Source organism: Callithrix jacchus, chromosome 1, assembly GCF_049354715.1.
Source record: "Callithrix jacchus isolate 240 chromosome 1, calJac240_pri, whole genome shotgun sequence".
Lineage (NCBI taxonomy): Eukaryota > Metazoa > Chordata > Mammalia > Primates > Cebidae > Callithrix > Callithrix jacchus.
The window spans coordinates 79,496,352-79,513,181 of NC_133502.1; the positions used below are offsets into that span (position 1 = coordinate 79,496,352).

At 45.6% G+C, this 16,830-nt stretch overlaps 2 long non-coding RNA genes across 2 annotated transcripts; one reads left to right on the forward strand and one right to left on the reverse strand.

The window, feature by feature from the left end:
* Nucleotides 1-4,991: 4,991 nt before the first annotated feature.
* Nucleotides 4,992-12,384, reverse strand: LOC118151577 (uncharacterized). Its single transcript, XR_013526117.1, has 3 exons — nt 12,221-12,384; nt 11,848-11,948; nt 4,992-9,155 (listed from the first exon to the last, which is right to left on the reverse strand). It is a non-coding gene; the product is annotated as an uncharacterized LOC118151577 (long non-coding RNA).
* A 110-nt stretch (nt 12,385-12,494) lies between these two features.
* Nucleotides 12,495-16,012, forward strand: LOC118151578 (uncharacterized). Its single transcript, XR_004739969.3, has 3 exons — nt 12,495-12,924; nt 13,668-13,851; nt 14,397-16,012. It is a non-coding gene; the product is annotated as an uncharacterized LOC118151578 (long non-coding RNA).
* The last annotated feature ends 818 nt before the right edge of the window (nt 16,013-16,830 follow it).

The following is a 16,830-nucleotide window of genomic DNA, read 5'->3' on the forward strand; positions in this document are numbered from 1 at the left end:
CAGGTGGGCTGGTTAATGACGTCAGGAGTTGTGGCTTTATGGAGATTTAGGTAAGCATGATGAATTGCACAGCCATTTGTCTCTACTCCCTCCCAACCCCCCACGAAAGTGACAGGAAAGAGATGAAAAGACATTGTCTCACAAAAGCAAAGAGAACATGAAAGGAGTCACAGCAGAGAGAGGTCAACTGAACAACTGCAAGAGGAAGTCAGATCTAGCAGTGAGTAACTGAGCAGACCACAGGATGCAGAAAGCATGCACTGCAGGGGCTGGGGCAGGAGCTGCTGGGCGGGTCCACAGGACAGAACCCAGGGAGTCTTAGGAAGTAGAAGCATAAGGCATTGCTCATAGGGAGGATCCCAGTGTTCATTGAAAATCTGTAAAAGCATAAGTCAGAGATTCCCTTGCCTACCTCACTCAGGAGTGGGACCACCCCGCCCTCATCCAGAAGAAGACAAGGGTGAGAGACATTGTTATTCTCTAGAGAGGACAAAGGAAAGGGAGTCCAAGCTCAGGATCCAGCTCCAGGTGAAAACAGTGGGGTGTAATAAAAATCAAGCCTTGTGGCAGCCCCTTTCCTCACTTGGCTGTGAACTAAGCCAGGCTCAGGAAATTAGAGAATTCCTCTCTGGGGAAACTCATCAACCCTAGTTATATGACTTGCAGATAATAATGTTTAAGAGTTACTCAACAAAACAGCCAATTTCCTTTTTGGAAGCCCTACCAAAAGAAAAACCTTTGCATGCAGAGTTTCCAATAACCTTATGTATTTGGTTGTTTCCTTGTTTATTCTAAAAGTTTTGAGACAGGGTCTTGTGGTGTCTCCCAGGCTGGAGCACAGCAGGGTGATCACGGCTCACTGTCACCTAGACTTCCCAGGCTCCAGCCATCCTCCCATCTCAGCCTCCCAAGTTGCTGGGTCTACAGGCTTGTGCCATCATGCCCAGCTAATTTTTAAATTTTTTGTAGAGACAGGGTTATGCTTTGTTACTCAGTCTTGTCTCAAACTCCTGGGCTCCAGCAATCCTCCCACCTTGGCCTCCCAAGGTGCTGGGATCATAGGCATGAGCCACCACACTTGGCCTTCAATCATCTTTTTAGTCTAGTCATTTGCCCTTTAAATATGAATGAACTCAGGATTAGCCAATATTTGAGGAAAGTCTTTATGAAGAAAGAAATAAATCAACAGAATAAAGGAATGAGAAATAACATAGAGAACGAGATACTTTTATAAAATTTTTAATTCATTTTTTAGTGAAAAAGGAAGATGTTGCATCCATAAAACAAGATCAAGGTGCCATATGAAGAGGAACACATAAAAATGATAAAACTTCATCATAAAAGTTGGAAGGCAAAGAAGATCTCTGATGCTAGAATCATAAGGGTTTTGCTTAAGAATTGCTTTAAGTGTTTCTCAGATCCTGAATTCTAGCAGAACAGCTGACATCAACCAGTGTGAAAACTCTTACAGAAGAACTACATCAGCATAAGTTTCTTCATCTCCCCTTCCCATGACTTTACCTGAATTCTTCAATCAATCAATGATCCCCACACCTCAGCCCACTCCAAACCCCATAACATCCCAAACTCCTCAGGGAGGTGGATGTGAGGTTTCCTCCCATCTCATTCAGCTGCCCTATAATTATTAAATTTGTTCTCTACTACTCCTTGACATCTCAGCATATTGACTTGCTGTGCATTGGGCAAATGAGTCTATTACAAGAGTCTGTGATAGACTCAACTACTGTAGTTGACAACAGATCACCTTGGAATTTCAGAATACTGGGAAAAGTGAGAAAACTCTAAATCTTCTGGAGAGAAAACCAGAACCACACAAAGGAGCAGTGTATTAGTCCTTTATTATGCTGCTAATAAATACATACCCAAGACTGGGTAATTTATTAAGAAGGGGTTTAATGAACTCAGTTCCACATGGCTGTGGAGGCCTCACAATCATGGCGGAGGACAAAGGAGGAGCAAAGGCACATCTTACATGGCAGCAGGCAATGGAGCATGTGCATGGCAATTTCCCTTTATAAAACCATCAGATCTCATGAAACTTATTTATTATGACAAAAACGGCACAGGAAATCCTGCCATCATGGTTCAATTACCTCCCACAACACGAGGGGATTATGGGAGCTATAATTCAAGATGAGATTTGGGTAAGGACACAGCCAAACCATATCAAGGAGGAATTTGAATGATACTGGGGTTTCCAAGAGCAACACTGGAAGCCAGAAGAGTGATGCCTTCAAAATGATTTTCAACTTAGCATCTCTAGCAACCCCACCTACAATGCAAAAACATTTACTTTCAATAAAAAAGTGAAAGTAAGATAAACACATTTTTCAGACATGCCAGTCTCAAAATATTAATTAAAACACCACTACTTTTTATTGATTTTATTTTCAGGAAGTTGGTGGAGTTTGTGTTTCATCAAGCAAGAAAACACACCAGGAATGAGGAAGACGTAGGAACAGGAACTGCACATCCAACAAAAACGAGAATTCCCAGGGTGTTTGTTGGAGAAGACCCCTAGGTTGATAACAGCTCTATAGCTGTCTTAAGAAAGCACCAGTCCATACTGGAAGAGAAAAGCTCTAGAAAAGATATGGGAAATAAATATACGGTAAATGGAGAACTGAGCAAAATATCTGATCAATTTAAACAGAAATCTCTAGGAAGATAATCACCAAGAAAAACAGGAGTCACATAGATTACCTGATGTGTTGAAATGTTTTGAGAGATGTATACTCTGGCTAAGAATTTGAGAATAAATAAATGACAGGTTCGTTTCACAATAGAAAATTTAGGCAACTGGTAACTCCCAGAGAAACAAAGCTGTGATCATGGAAGAAAGAAAAAGTACACTATTGCACTTAGTGGTTTATATAATCGTGATGTTGTAAAAGCGGAACTTTGATTATCCGAAAATTAAGCTGTAGAGATAACTATATTGGGAGAGTGTGGAGAGGGAGTCTAAATAAAAGCAGCCAAAATTTATACTTTATGGTGAGAAGTTAATAGAGATCTAAAACTGTAAAGTTAGGAAATCGCAATGGAAACTTGTTACTTCACAGTACAAACATAAACATCAGAAGAAAGAACTCAAAGAGTTAAAATGTTTGCCAGAGGAGTGGGAATGAGGGTGAGTGAGGTGAGTGGACAAAGACTACTTTGGTTTTGTGTCGTAAAATCCATTCACTTTTAAAACTATATTAAACTATGTTTATATGTTGATAAAAATTAAAATTAAAATGTTTGTTCAGTGTCTGTGACTTTGACATTTAGGAAACAATGCTATCAGCATTTTTTAAAGTACATGTTAAATAGTTGCTCACACATAGCAAGTTTTAAGTACCAGAACAATGATTTATACTGCATCACTGCTGAGAAAATGTGGTTTGACCACAATGAGATGTCACCTCACATGTATCAGGAGGGCTGTTATCAAGATGAAAGATGGTAAGTGTTGGCCAGAATGTGGAGAAAAGGGAATTCTTGCACACTTTGATTTAACCAAAAATTAAACTGTAGAGATAACTATATTGGGAGAGTGTGGAGAGGAAGTCTAAATAAAAGGACCCAAAATTCATATTTTATGGTGAGAAGTTAATTGAGATCTAAAACTGTAAAATTAGGAACTAGCAATGGAAATTAGGGGCACGCTGGTTGGTGGAAATGTAAAATAGTGCAACCATTACGGAAAAGAGTCAGTGGCTCCTCAAAAAATTAAAACTAGAATGACCATGTGATCCAGCAATTCCACTGTGGGCATGGGAAATGAAATCAGTAGGTCTAAGTATGTCCAAGAGATATCTGTTACCCCTATGTTCATTGAAGCACTCTTCACAATAACCAAGATAAGGAATCAACCTCAGTGTCCATCAACAGAGAAATGAATGAAGAAAATGTGCTGTGTGTGTGTTTATGTGGTGTGTCCATGTGCACACACACACACACACACACACACACACAGAGGAATAATATTCAGCCTTAAAAAAATAAGGAAACCCCGTCATTTTCTGACTTTATGGGTAAACCTGTAGGTCATTATGTTAACTGTGAACATGGAGGACATTATGTTAACTGAAGTAAGCCAAGCACAAAAGACAAATACCTCAAGATCTCACTCATGTGGAATCTTAAAAAGTCAAACTCAGAGGAGCAGAGAGTAGAATGGTGGGCACCAGGGACTGGTGCGGGAGGGATGCTGGGAAAATGTTTGCTTGCTAAAGGACACAAAATGTTGGTTAGATAGGTGGAATAAGTTCAAGAGATCTATTGTACAACAAGGTGACCCCATTTAATAACAATGTATTGCACTCCTGAAAATAACTAACAGAATATATTCTAATTGTTCTCACTGCAAAAAAAGAGATAAGTATGTGAGGTAATGCATGTTTATTACTCCAATTTAGTCATTCTACAGTGTACACACTTTAAAACAGGTCGTATATGATAAATATATACAATTTTCATTTGCAAATTGAGAGTAAATAAATTATAAAGAAAAATACATTTTGACATACAGTATCAGTTTTATTTAAAAAACAGGTATAGAGCACTTACTGTGCTCCTGTCACTGCAGAGGGGCCTGAGGAGAGAATGGTGAAAAAGTTCTCTCTTTCCACCTGAAGATCCTAGAATCTGGTGGTGCAGGCAAAGCCCTGTGGTGAGCTCAAGGCTGGGGAGGAGCTGACGGCATTGTGGGAGAAGCTCAGTGCTGGGAGGAGCCCACAGCATTGTGGGAGAGGACACAGGACAGTCTAAGGTGGTCATTTGGATTTAAGTACTTCGTGTGCCTTCTAAGCAACGCACATTATTAACATTACCCTAGTGAGACACACTTTTGCTGCCTGCATTATTTTGGATCTGCACATCATTTTATTCATGTGTCATGCTTATATAACAAAAAAATACAAGAGTTTTTTTTTAATGTCTATTAAAGCTGAGTTCGTCTCTGAAGGTGTTATTTGCCCCTCCAGAATTTCATTTTCAGCAATAAATTCTATCAAACACAGAGAGAATTGTTAGACATGTGATTGCACTCTAGAGCTGAGAATAAAGGATTACATTATGACCCAAATATTTGTTAGAACCATGGCAGCTAACATATATAATATGTTCAACATATCCAATCAAAATCACAACTCCTCTGGATTCAAAAAGAAACCAAATGATCATGGCTCATCTAGAGTATTATCTGTTCAGCGCATTCCTCACAGGCCTTGCCACAGGCCCAGCGGTGGCTACAGAGTGCAACACACAGCCAGGCCCATGGAGCCCTCCTCAGCTTTGGTGGAGGGTATCCCTCTATTTTCCTTTGGAACACCAGCTGTACAGATGTCATGTCAGAGCAGTCTTCTCCACGTCCCCTGCAGCAGCAGGAAGCTTCGAGAATAACATTAATAATTTAGGACAGGACAGGCCCTGAACTAAGGATTTCCCCTGTATTAATTTATTTAATCCTTAAAATAGAGGCATCAAACAGATGCACAAACTGAGGCACAAAGTCACAGCTAGTAACTGGTGGAACCAGACTTCCAAATCCAAGCTCTCTGTCAATACAGAGCGTGGAAGCCAGAAATGAGGACATACACCTTGAGTCACTTGCAATGGAGAAAATTCCTACTGGTTCACAGCCCTGCTAATACACGCATCCTCTCTAAAACATAAGCTAAGAACTCTTCTCAACTTCCATGTTAATTGGAAGAAAATGGGTATTACTGATGTTACTGTACCGAAATTCAACAAAGCTGAGGTGCAGAATGTTGAACATCAAGTGTGAAATAGGGAATGGGCACCCAACGACACACTTGGGCCACCTCCCTAACTGTGGGTGATGTGGGATGCAGCTATGCCAAGGATGGCAAACAGAAATAATGAACCTGGGTTCCCAAGGGTGTCATTTGAGTTGTGAAATTAACCAGCCTCAGAGCCATCCAACTTCTGGACTTAAACTTATATTCAGTAAGTTTTCTTGTCATTTGAAGTTGGGGGTTTCTGTTAGCTGTAGCCAAAAACATCCTGATAGTCCCTTATTAGGAGTTTACAGTGTATTCGGAGTATATAGCTTGTAGTTAAATTGCATATGTGTGTATACACACACACAGAACTTCACTTCAAGCCCTGAAAACTTAGTTTCTTCCTCTGAGAAAAATGGGCCAAAAATACCCATTATTAAATTGGTTATAAAAGAAGGGGACATGTGTAGTCCATGAAACAGGTCAGACTGAGTCTGTAGCAGGTCATGTTATAGGTAAGAACACAGCGTCATCCCTGGTCTGTGGAACCCAATTAAGCTAACATAGGCGCACAATGCCATCAACTTGAGGAAAGCAAGTACTAGCGTAATCTCTGGTTCTGTGACAAGTGCAGGGGGTGGAGGGGATGAGCACTGAGGTCAGAAGGGCCCCCTGCTGGCACTCAACTCATGGCATCACACAGGGCACACCTCAACATGAAGTCCTCCCTTGAAATGATGGTTTCTAAAAAGCATGAGAGAATGGTCATAAGATTTATGCCTGGAGAACTACACAATTACCAACCTGAGATCCACAAGTCAAGTGTACACACGCCACATTTTCTTCCAGATGGGCTAGCAGCGGATGGATTAGGAAGGCCCAGAAAATTGCTAATCCTAGTCTAGACCCCAGCCCAGGTGGGAATGCATTGCAAGCAAAGTCTCTGCTATAATTAGCAAATGTCACAAAGTGGGGGGATCTGGTTCCTTTGTATTTATTTCGTCGACAGGCTGAAATGGGAATAGAAAATGAGAACCACACTTTTAATTCAACTTCAGAGGGTCCCCTACTTTCTGACCAAGCCACATTCCTTGGAGGAGGCTGGAGAAGAGTTGCCACTGCTCACAGCGGTGCAGTGTGTTCATCTCTGCTCTAATGCTGTTCAAAAAAATCAGCAACTTCAGCTTTTGAATGGAGTATTTTTCCTCTGATGATTTGGCCTGTGGGACTATGAATTCATACATTCGGCTCTAGAGAAGGCCCAGAGTTTACCCTGTGGCTTTTTCTTTGGGAACTTTCCTTCCACACACCAGGTGGCTTGGGGGGTCTGTCAGTCATGGTCATACCAGGGAGCAGATCCGGGTCCCTGACGGGTCAGAACACCCCAGGCCTGGGTCTACTTCAGGGGTGGGTAAGCAGCTAAAGCTGAACTCTCCAGGGCTCTTCTGGAAATAAGGACTTGATACTGGGGACTCCAAGATGTATTTTGTTAGGTCTACATAGTGTTTTCTGAAGCAGAAACTTTCATTTTAAAAAATCCGGCTTTCTGGCTTTTCTAGAGAATTGGAGGTGCTGACAACAGTGGACTGCGTCTCTGGAGTGCTGTCTGAGCCATAGAGCCTCCACTTGTCACAGTGCCCGGACGCATTTCTATTTCCCATGGGGCCCTGTGAGGACCCGCTCTACAGAGTAAACTGGGGAGACTGCCCTTGGCCTGGAGTCTCTGGGCAAGGAGACTGTCCAGTGGGGGCTTCCAGCCACTGCTTTTCTCCCTGTGGGAAAGTGCCCGTGTGCAGTAGGAGCGAATGGGATAAGTTCAGAGGGTGCAGATCTCAGAACTGCGTCGGAGCAGGGCTGAGGGACTAAGCTGCGCTCTGCCACTCTCTAGCTGTGACTCCTGCTTCTCAACTTCTTCATCTGCAAAATAGGCTGAGGATAGGACCTGTGTCATGAGGTGGTGAGAGTCAGATGTGAGGGCTTGTATGATCTGTGTGCCATGCTCAATACATTTTAGCTTCCACGGTTACCACTAGAGTCCCTGAGCCACCTCCAAAATGCCCAGCTACAGAAGTCCAGAAAGTTCCTTTGTCATTTAGGCAAGGGTAGGGCCTTCTGTCACTCCCAAGTTCAATAGCCATCAATACAACCTACAGATCTTTTTCCCCCAAAAAAGCTGTGAGGCCAAAGTAGGATGATCACCTGAGGCCAGGAGTTTGAGACCAACCTGGACAATAGAGTAAGACCCTATTTCTACTAAAATAAAAATTAAAACAAGTAGCCAAAGGTGGTGGCATGTGCCCGTTGTCCTAGCTGCTTGGGAGGCTGAGGTGGGAGGATTTCTCGAGCCCAGGAGTTGGGGGCTGAGGTGAGCTACGATCATGCCACTGTCCTCCAGCCTGGGTGACAGCTGAGACCCTGTCTCTTAAAAAATATGCTGTTATTAAGCTTCCTAAGAAGAGAGACAACTTGCAACCACTCATTGAAAAGACTCAGAAGGCTATGGCTTCACATCCGTGGGTACAATTTGAGGTTCCAAACACCTGATAAGTCTCTGTCCCTTCTTTTGTCAGGAGGGCCTGACAGATGACCCATGTGATTTCAGTATGTTCTTACACAAGCAAGGAGCAAATACTACATTTTCTTCTCTTAAAAGCAGCCTGTAAAACAAAGGTGCTGGGAGGATGCAACTGAAAGGAATGTTTGTGCCCAGCTGTCAGGTAGTGCATTTCCCTGCAGGCAGCCCTGTTTTCTGTTGCAAGGCTATTGGTTCTATGCATCAGCAGAATCCATTTCAGGGTGCAGACCACTGGCAAATCCTCATGGCATGCGGGGCTTTCTCCGTCTGGGAGTGACTATGTGTACAGAAGTCCCTCCTCCCCCACGTGTGACTGAGCGCCAAAGCCCTCCATGGGTGCATTTGCAACTTCTCAAAGGAAGTAAAGACAGCCCTTAAAAGGAACCGGTGCCTGTTCCGGGGATGTTTACAGAGAAGTAACCCCTGTGTCATTTTCCCTCGCAGGGAGGTCCTTCCTTGATTGCTAATAGTCTGTGTAGTTTAGCCATGTGTGGCGCAGCCCACGGTGGAGGCCCCAGCAGCCAGGCCCCCTCCGCCCCGCAGCTTTCTTTCAACTGCACGGAACACAGCGAGGCTGTGCCTGCCTGGCCCACCCAGGGAGCCGCCACAGAGTTCTCATGGAGGGGACCTCCCTGCAGTCTTGCAGTCTCCACTCTCCCTGACCAGCGAGGCCAGCCGTTCCCCTTGGAAATGGCTCAGCGGCCCTCCTTACCTCCTGCTCAGGACGCCTCTTGTACCTTCCATGCCAGGTTGGCAGCACCGCCACCATGCATATCCTTCCCAAGCCTCTTCTAAGCGAGCAGTTCTCTATTGAAGGACTCAGTGGAGGCCTAGGAAAAACAGTGGGCAGAAGGGTGGTCACGGGAGAGTGTGGTCTTCAACCTCATCACCCCACCCCTCCAGAAAAATATGCTGTTATTAAGCTTCCAGAAAAAGTGCCCTGGAGAGCTGAAGATCTCTTGGAGGGACTGGAAAACACCCTGGAGGCCTGTGTGGCTGCCTGGAGCCAAGGGACAATGTTGGGAAGGAGGGGCGGGCAGGCATGGGCCAAGCAAGCTGGTCTGACTCTAAGGACTATATAGGGGCTGAGATTTACATTTCATGCCAGAAATGGAAAGTGGGTGTCGGAGGAGCAAAAATGGGAACAGGAAGGCTCCGGAGGACCTCCAGGAAGAGACTAAGGGCTTGGATGAGGGCTCTGGTCCTGCCCTGTTTCAGGAGCTGGTCTGATCACTGCCCTCTTGGGGCTTACATTCTGGAGGGGCTGAAAAACCAAAAAGAATACAGAAAAACTTCAGGTTGCAATAAGTTCTGTGTGTAAAAACTAGTCAGAGTGAGGGGTAAGGTGAAAATAAATGAGGAAAATTGCAGTGCAGAAACAAATAGCTTACCAGGACTGGTTAGAATGGGGTGGTGCTGGCCCCAGCCCCTTCTGTGGCCAAGTCCTGGCAGCATGGGTCAGTGCTTCCCAAAGTGGCCTGGTGACAAGGTCTACAGAAACACAGATTCTGGGGCCCTGACTCATCAAATCAGCAGGTGCCTGAGGGGACCAGGCAGTGTGGACACTTACCAAGTGTGGCACGTGAGTCTTGTCATCAGGTAAGTTTGGGAAACAGACACACAAGGACCATCCTCAAATAGACCTGAGCTTTAACATAGCTCCTCCTGGCTCTCCTAAGCCTCGCCTTCCTTGCCTGTGAAATGGGAATCCTAACAGTAATAGCCTCACAGAGTTGTCATAAAGATTAAGGATCAGAGGCTGATAAGCCACTTTGCAGAGTGCCTAGCCTGTAGTGGGGGTGGTAAAATCTGGAGAAATCCGGTTTTCTACAGCGTGACTGGTAGTACTCGGTTATGTTTCATTAAGTTGATGAGTCTACACTGAAGATTACTACTTATGTTTCATATCTTGGAGTCAAAATCTCCCTTTCCATTGCTACCCAAGTAAATCAAGTGTCACTGATCCCACATCTAAACAGTTCTTCAACAGACCATGGCTCCCACCACGGTGGTCCACACTCCAGCCCAAGTCATCATCATCCCACCCTATCCTCCCTGGCTACCTCCAAGCCAACCATTCTCGAAACCACAGCCCTCCTGCTGTTTCTCATTGGATTGAATAACTCTCTCACTTAGTTTAATGGCTTTCCATTGCCCATCAAATATAATCCAACATCATCCTCCTGGGTCACCAAAGCTCACCTTGATCTGGCTCCAGCTTCACCATGAAAACCCCACCCCAGGAATTCTCAGTTCCAACTTAAACATGACTTACTTGGGAAGCCTTTGATCCCCCTCTGATAGGCTCCCATTGCAACCTTCTGTAAAACCCATCCGACTTGCAATGAATTGTTTATTTTCTGTCTTCTCCATGAAATAGGAAGCTCCATGAAAGCTGGGGTAGGTCTTGTCCTCTTAGAGACATAGTGGGTGTATCGGGATTAAGTTAGGTAGTAAGGGAGCCCTATCTAGCATAGTACGTAAATAATTAAGGTTGTGGTAATACCGAGACGCAGACCCAAGTTGAGCTGTTAATTACCAGCCTTCCAAATCATGCTTGGTGCTAAGAGACGTCTATTTGTTTTTTAATCTGTTTAAGGAGGGGTGATGGCAATTGATGCATGGTGATTGATCTATAATGTCAGGCTACATCTATAGAGACAGAGATGGATCCAACCTGCACCCTTCAGGCTTAGGTGTCAGGTGTCCTGGGTGGAGCAGTGAGAGAGAGGAGGGTGTGCTCAAATTCCCACAAACAACTAACAGAAGTTTCACCATTAAGAAAAGTGGGCTGGCCGGGCATGGTGGCTCACACCTGTAATCCCAGTACTTTGGGAGGCTGAGGGGGGCGGATCATGAGGTTAAGAGATAGAGACCATACTGGCCAAACATGGTGAAACCCTGTCTCTACTAAAAATACAAAAATTAGCTGAGCGTGGTGGCATGTGCCTGTAGTCCCAGCTACTGGGGTGGCTGAGGCAAGAGAATTGCCTGAACCCAGCCAGGAGGCAGAGGTTGCAGTGAGCTGAGATCACGCCACTGCCCTCCAGCCTGGCGCCTGGCGACAGAGCGAGACTCTGTCTCAAAAAAAAAAAAAGAAAGAAAGAAAAAAGAAAAGTGGGATATAAGTATCTGCAAATCGCTCTTCTAAAAGATCAAAATGGAGCAGGCTGTCACCCTCGTGCTTACCTTTTGCCCCCATACTACTGCCTTGTCAATGTACTTGCTCAAAATGAGCCACTGGTATCAGGAACAAACCTCATCACAAAGTAGCTTACGTGAATAAGCATAGGAATCCCTGGGGATTGTGCTAAAATGCAGATTACGATGCAGAAGGTCTGCTCGGCACACACGGTTTGGGGTTGAGTGTGGGGTTTCCAGGGTTAGCCAGCTTGTGATGGAGTGGGAGGGACTGGGACCCCAGAAGGCAACGAAATCCCGGAAATGGGGCTTATTTCATCATAAAACATTTCCCCACTTCTATCTCCAGGTCTCCTCAACGGTGGGGTCAGCCACCCTCACCTCAAGTAGGCTCCTGCTGGCTTTGATCCAGTCTCCACGCCTCCCGAGACGGAAATGACATTTCCAAACTTCATTAGTTTTTCGTAGCCTTCCAGAATCTTCTGTTGTTGATTTTTTACAAAGAAAATAAGTAAACAACTGGAAGTAAGGGAGCTGGTTTACATGGATAACTCTCCTGTCAGCTTTAAAATTGTGGTGGAATTTCTGCTTTAGCTCAGAACACGGTGACCTTATTCTCCAGTTTCAGCACTTGAAGCAGACCCTCTACCATGCAATCCCCACATTTGGTGAACGTGTAGGATTGTAGGCCAAGATGTTTGTGTTTATGTCCCAAACCCAGAATAAATAAATAGCTACATGGTATTGAAATCACCTGTCAAAATACCCACTGCAGTTCTGGGCACAAAGAGAAGTCTCTTGGTGTGATTGGCTTACTTGCTTGAAGAATTCAAAGGCTGTTTATCTCATATAGTTGTTTTTTTTTTTTTAAGACCTATAATTACTGCATTTTGACCCCAAGGCAGCCAATTACTTCACAAAAGCCCGCTCCAGGAAACCAGACATTAGCCTGCCTAATTAGGCTGACATCACTCACAAACTGCTCTCATCACAATGCAGATGGACCCAGCCCCAGAAGGTCCTGCCCGTCAGCAGTGGGTGGCATTGCGTTGTGTGTTGTTTTGTTTTTTACTACTTAATTTTATGTATTCCTTGAAGCCCAATTCCTTTCCCAGAGACAGACTCTCATCAAAAAGAAGGGCGTCCTGGACAAATGGGTCTCCTTTATTGCGGAGGGTGGGGGGGAGCAGGAAGCTGGAAAAAAGAAATAAGAAAGGAAAGCAGCCGAGGTTGTAAATTCTTTCTAACATAGAAAATCATTCTTTGCCTTTTAGGAAAAGGGTTTGTTGTTTCAGCCACTCAGGCCTATTTCCTCGACCCTTTTGTCCTTGCACATCTTGGGGGTTAACTTCTGTTTGGGTTCTGTGAGGCTGCGCAAATTAAGAGGGGGAAATGTCCCAAACACATAGAATCCTCTCTCTCTAAAGAATGGGACACCTCCTGAAGGAGTCCTGTCAGGTAGGTTACAAAGTCATCAGATCCCTTCTACACACAGAGAAGTGGGTGTGTGTGGGGTCTGGGCAGGAAGATGATGTGGGGTCTGGGTAGGAAGATGGCACGTGGAGTCTGGGTTAGAAGGTGGCACGTGCGGTCTGGGATGGAAGACGGCGCGTGGGTTCTGGGGTGGAAGACGGCGCGTGGGTTCTGGGATGGCAGACGGCGCCTGGGGTCTGGGATGGAAGACGGCACGTGGGTTCTGGGATGGAAGACGGCGCCTGGGTGTGGGTTGGAAGACGGCCCGTGGGGTCTGGGATGGAAGACGGCGCGTGGGGTCTGAGTTGGAAGACGGCGCGTGGGGTCTGGGATGGAAGACAGCGTGTGGGGTCAGGCTGCCTGGTGGTCAAAATCTCTCTCCCTTGACCTTTAAGTTCAGGACATCCCAGCAAATGAAACAACGGTCTGCCCACTAAGAGGTTTTCCAGGCAGAAGGGGAATGGGTGACTCTCTTCCAGGAGGGCAGACTAGAGGTATCTCCTTAACAATGCACTGCAGGATGCCTTGGAAGACCAAGTGACCGTGATTTGGTTTGGGTGGGTCTCAGAAAGCAGGATGTGGCCCCAGTCAGCTCAAGTAGGCTTTCAGTAGTAGTCGGAATGACCTGGGCAAGTCAACTCTTTGAGCTCAGACCCTGGTGGTGTTAAAAAATTATTCTCACACTTGGTAAAATATAAGAAAGACTTGACTCGGGATGATTTCCATAGGTGTCAAGACTATCAAATGGAGAAAGAGATGGGACTCAACTCCGAAGGCAAGGAAGAGAGCCGGGGATTTACAGCTGATGAGCAGATGAGCGGTCAGTGGATGGAAAAGTACTAAGAGAATCGTTGCTATGCTTACTTAATAGGATTCTGGCTGAAGCCAGGCCAGGGTGATCAGATGCCAAAGGTAGGTGATAAGGAATTTGAGCAGTTATCAAATTCCTTTAAAGATGATCAGGTATGGAGGGTGGTGGAATTCTCACCAAACTGACAGTGAGATCGTTGCAACAACTGGGCATGGTAGGTGGCAGGCAGGACTCAAGGATGAGGTCTCATTGAGAAAAGGAATGAGGGAGCCTAACTAAAGTGGAGTCAAGGAGAGAGCCTATGTCATTGGTTTGCAAAAGTCATAGGAAGCACCTGGACCCTTTGCTTCATGGTTTTAAAACAAGGACCAAAACCAGAATGAAATGGCCAGGAGCCGGGAGCCGGGAGCGGTGGGCCTCTTTGATGTATACCTGTCTGGGCAAGTGTGCTGCTGGCCTCAGGATGGCTCAGTGGCTCTGGTGCCCTCTCCCACTCGAACATAGTAGAGGGTATGACAGCAGCAGGGGAGGTGCAGGCCTGTGGGCTCCAGAGGCCAACTGTCTTTCTCTTTCTCTCTTTCTTTCTCTCTCTCTCTCTCTCTCTCTCTCTCTCTCTCTCTCTCTCTCTCTCTCTCGCCCCATACAGATGAAAAAGCCAAGACAGGCCGGCACAGTGGCTCCTGCCTGTAATACCAGAGCTTTGGGGGGCCAAGGCAGGCAGAGATCACTTGAGCCCAGGAGTTCGAGACCAGCCTGGGCAACATGGCAAAATCCCATCTCTACAAAAAATAGCTACTCAGGAGGCTAAGGTGAGAGGATCACTTGAACCTGGGAGGCAGAGGTTGCAGTGAGCCATGATTGTGCCACTGCACTCCAGCCTGGGTGATAGAGTGAGACACTGTCTCAAAAAAAAAAAAAAAAAAAAAAAAGAGTTAAGGCATTCTGTGAGGAACCTCAAAGCAGCCAAGCAGAGGCAACGTTTGTGGCTGAACCAGCTGTGAAAAGCTGGAAAAACCTACCCAGCTCTACCCTGTATGGCAGAGGAAAGTTCCCAGAGATGTACAGAAAAAGCCAAGAGTAATGCTGCCTCTGCGTTCTTGCTCAGTGTCTTAGAGGGATGAATAATTACAAAATGGTGATTCCAACACTTTGAAGGACCATCTTAAAGACAAAACTACCTAATAAAGTTCAAGCTGCATGGTCCGGCCTTTCAGCAGATCACAGTCTTTCTCACCGACTGTGAGAAACTATTCAGTTTCTCAGGGTGAGATGGCTGAGCCCCACAGGGCTTACAAACATGCGTGTGTATGGTGTGTGGTGTGTGTGTGTGTGTGTGTGTATATGGTGTGTGTGGTGTGTGTGTGTGTATGGTGTGTGTGGTGTGTGTGTGCACATGCGTGCATTCTGTGTGTGTAAGAGAATTTTTTAAAAGATGTAACTGTGATTCTAGAAGTAGAAAATGAACTTGTGCCAAATGTTTTTATTTAATTAATGTGAGAACAAGGAAGATGTTAAAACTGGTTCAAGGGAGAATCCAAAGACACAGAGACGTACATCTGTGGTTTCACAGATATAAGTGGCTTCTTCTAGTGTAGGAGGGAAATCCAGTTACATTCTTGGTCCATTTCATAGTCTTTCACAATTTTCCCTACTATGCAGTAAACACACAGGCACACATGCATACACACTCTCCCACTTCCATGCCTTTGTTCATGTTGGTTACTTTTGAGCAAAATCACTCTTCTCTCTCTCCTGCAAGTCCAAATATGATTTGGACATACTCCTAACAAATCAGCATCCCCAAGGGTGGGACCCAGTACTCTCCGCTTCCAACAGGCTTCCCCAGGGGCATCTCTGACGACAGACTTTGGAAACCCCAAGTGAGAATTACAAGTTCAGCCCCTGAGAGTTCAGGAAAAGGAGACTTCCACATGCACTGAAATTGTGAGGGAATGGTTCCTGCAGGATGCAGGTTCCAGATTGGAGTTTGAATGATAGGCAGGATTTGGAGAAAAGAGGCGGAGGAATTTCAGGAAGGGGGAAGCCATGGCGGGGAAGGGCACAGGAGTCAGAATCAGCCTGGGGAAGCCAGGATTCCAGCCTGAGCATGCAGGAGGAAGAGAAAATTGGGTGACTGTGGCAAACACAGATCACAGAGGACCAAAGGGTGGACAAGAGGGTTAGACTCAGGCCAGAGGTAGTGCACATTTTTTTTTTAGCAGGAGATTAAAATGAGAACAGCAATGGTTTTTAAAAGGCTGTGGGGACATCGTATACAGCAGAGGCTCTGCTCCCTGAAGACAGGGAGGCATGAAAACATACTTGACTCCTGAATGTGCCCCTTCAATTCAGTCTAGACCTTGTGACTTACAAAAAGTAGGTTAAGGAGGATGACACTCATTCACAGAACAAGAAGTGGCCAATTTCCTTAAGCGGAACCACGGAAAGACTGAATACACAAACAGGCAATCCTCAGACCAAATGAAAATAGAACTCTGACCTGCCATCTGCAGCAACCAGCCCAGACAACCAGCCCATGACCTACAGTAACCAGCCCAGACAACCAGCCCATTACCTACAGCAACCAGCCCAGACAACCAACCCGTGACCTACAGTAACCAGCCCAGGAAGCAGCCCATGACCTACAGTAACCAGCCCAGGAAGCAGCGACCATCAGGCGATCGGGCCAAGAAACCATACAATACCCTCTGGCACAACTAGCCCAGAAATGTCAGGACTTCACTAATAACTGACAACTTCCCTAGTTTTTGTCCCCACCCCTAACTTAGGAGCAGAGAAAGCCAAATAAGCTCCTGCACCAATCCCATCAGATGCCCCACATCTGATTAGCCCACCTGCAGCTTCCCAGACCAGCCGCCTCCTACCAGGACACACCTGAAGCCCTCGCTTGTTTCCACTATAAAGATTCCCACTCCTCTGCCTGCCTTTGAGTCTCTGCCAAATGCAAGCAACGGCAAGCCCCAAATAAATAGCCTTTGCTTGTTCTCTTTGGGTGGTCTTCATTTACACACCACAGACGGTCATCTGCGTCTCAGCTCAGCCAGCACAACAGGTTTATA